The sequence below is a fragment of the Micrasema longulum genome, unplaced genomic scaffold (assembly GCF_059751315.1).
Source record: "Micrasema longulum isolate JH-2025_06_02 unplaced genomic scaffold, ASM5975131v1 h1tg000402l, whole genome shotgun sequence".
NCBI lineage: Eukaryota > Metazoa > Arthropoda > Insecta > Trichoptera > Brachycentridae > Micrasema > Micrasema longulum.
This window is the reverse complement of record NW_028277602.1, coordinates 291,998-297,997: the sequence shown is the minus strand read 5'-3', so window position 1 is coordinate 297,997 and position 6,000 is coordinate 291,998.

Below are 6,000 nucleotides of genomic sequence, written 5' to 3'. Positions count from 1 at the left end.
CACAAAAAACATGCTTAAGAAAAAACTTGTTTGATTATTATAAACTCGCAGTGAATCGAATCAGGAGTGATACTTATACGATGATGGTCGATTATTTCAACAAGCAGAGAAATACGTTACAGGTATAGCAAATAAATATAGTTCTGTTTGTGAAATATAATAGAACCATGGATAAGTGTTTTCAACTCAATGTGATGGCTCGCTTGGCCAACCACGGTTAAGGTTCCGGGTTCGATTCCTGACAGGATGGACGTTAATACTGGTTTTAAAATTGGTTTTAAACTGAAATACTACAATGGTAATTAAACAGGATTATCGTCAATGAGGAAGTTCAGTGGTTTTCTATGTGTGTTTTTATTTGCTAAAATTAAACTAAGCCGAAAATGTTAGAGTTTTTTTTTTTTTTTTTTAATACTCCGCGCGTGACGTCATAAGTTTTTTTATTTTTTATTTTTTATTTATTAATAAAACATATAAGACATGAATATCATGATATTATATTCCCAGGAGTTGTACGAGAAAACTCATTTGGGACGGTACATAAAAAAAATAGTACATTTCTTGTAACAATACATAGTATACATTTAAACAATAAAAATTTAAACAAATTTTAACAATCTATGAACTTAATATTAAAAAAGGAAAGAAAACATTTAAACAATCTGTGAACTTAATATTAAAGAAGAAAATAAAAACATTCAAACAATCTGTGAACTTAATATTAAAAAAGAAAAGAAGAACATTTAAACATTCTGTGAACTTAATATTAAAAAAAGAAAAGAAAAACATTTAAACCTAAAACACAATATATAGACTATTCACAGAAACTGAGCTAAAAACTATCACTTTCAACAAGATTCAAGAAATAGGTCTTCATTTCTGGTCTTTGAGATTTACCACTCGACATTTTATTTTTAAGGTCATCAGGCAGTTTATTAAATTGTATACGACCAATGTATTCCAGAGACCTTTTGCCGAACTTCGTGGAACAAAATTTAGAAATGTGAAGATTTTTTGCATGTCGTGTATTATAGTTGTGAATTTCATGATTAAATATAAGTTTTAAATTTGTGTGAGCAGAAAAGTTTATGATGTTTGAAATAGTGTTAGTGATGTCATACAGTGCCATTACCTTGAAAGGAAGTATTTTTGTGTTACGATAAATATCCTTGACATGGGAATCCCATTTCAAACCAAGAATGCTTCTCAGAGCTTGGTTTTGAAGAACTTGAATCTCAGAAATCTGGTTTTTGTTAGCGAAACCCCAAATACAGCATAAATAGGATAGGTGAGAATGTATCATAGCGTAATAGACGGCAAACAAAACAGAGTGAGGAAGCAGACCACGAAGTCTATGCAAAACGCCAGTTACGGGTACTATTTTTGATTTAACATGTTCATATTGGTATTTCCATGAAAGTTGAGAGTCAACATATAGTCCTAAGTATTTAGTAACATTGGTCTTTTCAATATAGCCAGTTCCTAGAGAAATATTAATTTTCAAATCCTGTTTGTTCCCAAAAATCATATATGATGTTTTTTTCATATTCAAACTTAATTTGTTTAATCGCATCCAGTCGGCAAGACTATCGAAATCTGTCTTCATTATTTTTTCTAGTTCTTTTAGGTTACTATTATGATAAAAAATGACAGTATCATCGGCATACAATTGAAGAGTCCCCTTTAACCCCCACTTAGTGATATCATTAATATAAATAAGGAACAAGAGTGGACCAAGGATTGACCCCTGCGGAACTCCACAAGTTATCCTACCTAGATCACTAGATTCTTTTCCGATTTGAACCGCACAGTATCTGTCAGTGAGATAGCTTCGAAATATTTTCAAAGGTATGCCAACTATGCCTAAGTGTTTCAACTTATCCAATAGTTCTCTTCGATGAGTTGTCCTGATTGGCGGATTGGCTTTCCGGAAACCAGAAATCACAAAACTCTATCATTGGTTGATTTGTGAAAACTTGAGACGTAGTTCAAAAGTGGTGCATTTTTATTAAAATCATTTTTATTAATTTTTTCATACATTTTAAAGAAATTTATCCCCACAATTAAATGCTCTAATTTTAACCACGAGAAAGAAAACATTTTTGTGTCCAATTTTCCGTAGTACCAAACTTCATTGATGTCTATACAGTAAAATTGATTTTTTTAACGTGCCAAAACAAATAGGACTAGTTGGTTTTGTTACAATATTTTGAGTTCGTCCTAATGATTTTTGACAGAATACTAGATTTTACCCTCCAGGGAGTCACTTTAACCAGCCAACGACATGGCATATGCCCTGTAAATGCCTAGACTATTATATTCCCTTCTGTAAAATATTCTACATTTCTGTAGTAACTTGTGAACATTTTGCATTATTTGAAATAAGCAATAAAGGGTTTAATTCGTATTTTTGTACGTTCTCATGATTTGCTTATTATCCAATACAATCGGACCATGTTATTAAAGTAAAGAGAGCAATATTTCAAGAGTCGGATCGAGACTCTTAGCTTCACGAAAACCAAGTTCAAATCTAAATATAAAAGTATTACTAAAAAATATTACGACGGAGGTGAAAAAAAACAAAAAAATCATCACTTACATTATCTTCCGCATTTAGTGGTGTATTAGTATTCCCAACACAAAGTTTTTCCATTTTTTTATTTATTTTTTTTTTGTTTTATAATTTATTTTTTTTATTTGTTTATTTTTTCAAACACATTTAATTTACATATAAATATAATTACAAAAATACACTTAAGAAAAATAGATCTTAAAATTAAGCTATAACACGAATTGGAAAAAATGCCCACAAAAACTACAGCGTCTGAGCGTGAGCCATTCATTTTTAATTATTAAAAGTTTATAGCACATATATATATATAGTATGACATAACCATGAAAATAAAAGAATAGAAAAGAAAAGAAAAGAAAAATAAAAGAAAAACCAAATTAACATAAATATGCTGATATTACGAAAATATGATTTATTTGAAGTATGCATTTGTATATATTTTAATTTTTTTATTTTAAAGAATGTATCTATCTGCTCCTTCCATGCTTATCTAAGACCTCAGCTTACTTTAAACTGTACTGTATTTATGAAATTATAATATTACCTACTTTAATTACTGGGATTCGCTCACGTGATATTAGGGAAGAATTATTGTGGTAATTAATTGGTTGTGTCATTTATCAATAAGAATTTTCCCGATGGAATGATATATTTTATCGATATTGAAGGTAGCTTCGTCTTGCAACTATCGCAATGAAAGACATTCGACGGCCCGTTAGTCTTTGGTGATGTTTATCGTTATTCTATTCACGAATCTAAGGTCCTACTACAAAACCAAAACAAAAGGCAAACAAAACTAACCATAGATAAAGCAAGTTAATTTTAGAAATTCAAAGAATTATTTTCAAATGAATTATTTTTAACATCTCACCTTATACTATTTTTCATTCCTACTCGTTTTCATAAGATGTTGCTCAGTATTACTATATTTCATTATTTTTTTGGTGTACTATTTTAAAATTTGGGAAAAAATAAGAACATTATTTTACATCGCATCTCTCCGGCTATCTCTGTGAAAAAAATCAATTCGATCGGTTGCTCCGTTGAGTAGTGAAGGACACACACACAAACAAACAAACGCACTTTCAGATTTATAATATTGATTCAGATTGTATTTATGAAACTTATAAAGCTATACGAACCTACGCTTAAAATAAACACATCATGTATCTCGATCAAACTCATCTGTTATTTAACTCGATTAGATAAAATTAAAATTAATAAATTTAAAAAAAACCAATCGCGACAATGTGGTAAAACCAGCCTTAGACAAAAACGCCAGTTGGTTAAATAGAATAGAAAAACTAAACCTAAAAAATTTGTTGATATTTTATGTCAAAATTAAAATCAGAAGCCGTTAATGCCTGGATATACATATTTTCTAATCAAAAATGTTCTCCAACTGTTTTTTTTTATGTTTGTCAATCTAGGGTATGGAATCCAGTGCTTGTCTACAAACATTTAGACAAACTGAAAATGTTCATAAATAAATAATTGGGCCAGTATGTTAAACAAACGATATAATTAAATATTTGGACAGACAATAAATAACTGCATTAAATTATGCGTAAATGTAAAAATAATTTCATAGTATAAATCAGTGTATTTCAATTTGTGGGTCGCGAAACCTTGCTCGGGGGTCGCAAGAAAGGTAATAAAAACTAGGGTTTTAGGGCACACATAAGATCGAAAATTGAAAAATTTCAGTAAGATGACTATGAATGTTCATTTAAAATAAATAAATTCGAATGATGGTTCTATTTTAGAGACCCAAATAATCTAATGATTTTATAATTGTGGTACTCTTTTTCGGCTTTATATTTTTATGTCCACCATTAAACAGAACTTTATTTCATATAGGTAGAATGTGGCAAATGCATCGAATAATTTTAAAGCTTCTCTTGCCAGCTCTGGATATTCAAATTGTCTGAACGTCCAGAAAAAAAATAAACGGGAATTGGTCAAAAAACGCAAATTTTTTATTTTAAATTAAAAAAAATTAACTATCCCTCTTTAAATACTTGTCATTTACGATAATACATTGATGCCGACGCTCAATAGAATTGTCTATGCTATTTTTATAGGCTTGCAAAGGTATGGCCTTTAGCTCTCGCGCGAATACTGTTTTATGGCATCAATCGTCCTAAAGCGCGTTCCTCTTAATATCAATTTTCGTTTTGGGAAAAGAAAAAAGTCAGATGGATCCTGATCTGGAGAATACGGTGCTTGGCTGATTTAAGACGAGGGTGGCTCACAAGATGCTTAATAACACAGCAAGCTCTCGGATTGGTACACATTTGCTTTGCCGATTCGATTTTTTTTCGGTACTTGACTTTGCTGGACGTCCAGTATGTTTATAATCATTTATGCATTCAAGAACGTCTTTATACCTATTTTACCATTCGTATGCTCGTGTTTTCTACATATGCTATTTTTAAAAGGCTTTATTCAACATTTTCAATGATTGGGTTCACGAAATTTCATTAGCAACACAACATTTGAGGCAAGCTCGTTGTGCTAATTTTTTATCCATTGTAAAAATCACCTTACAGCAATATTTCGACTCACTCCAACAAACGCTGACAGAATACTGAACATTCAATCACCATCAAACTTTGACAGATTGTCAAAGACAGTACTGTCAACGTAATCATGAAAAAAAATACCGATCAAGCATTTTAAATAAGACATTCCCGTTTATTTTTGATTACGTGTATGTCGATAAAATCACTGACATACAGTGCTAAGATAAAAATAACATTTTCTTCACTGAGCATCTAAAAATTATACATGATCCGAACGGGAGGACCAAACGACCCCAGAACTTGCTTGTATAAAGCGTCACAAGAGTAAAAAATTGGATGGTTTCATGATTGTGCAATAATTTATTCATGTTATCGCGTACATATTTTTTACTCACTCGTGCATTTTATTTATTTTTGTGAGCTCGGAAAATCTAATTTACATACCTAGCGTGAAATTGACCGTTATGATTTAAATTTGTTCTTAAATTATTTTTAATTTAAAAACAAAACAAGGAAATGTTTTTTTATTTTATTTTCAAGATAAAAAAAACGCCGTAAATTGGAAATTGATGAATTGGGGATTCGACTCCTCTTCGATCCGGGTAGGTTAAGATCCTGGGGAGTTGCCAGATGTTTTTTACTCGTTAAGGGGTCACGTATTTATAACAGTTGAAGAACACTGGTTTAAATTATCAATTATATTGGGTCTAAATAAACAATGAAAACATGTCCAATTCTGCCACTTGTATTATTTATGTTAAAGTAAATTCCGAATGATTTATCATGTCAATTTTTCTCTACAATGTTGTACAAACAAATATCTCAATTGATCACCAGACGTGAACATAACTGTTATTTATGTATGTTAATTTTAAAATATCAGGAAGCTGAAATTTGTTTATA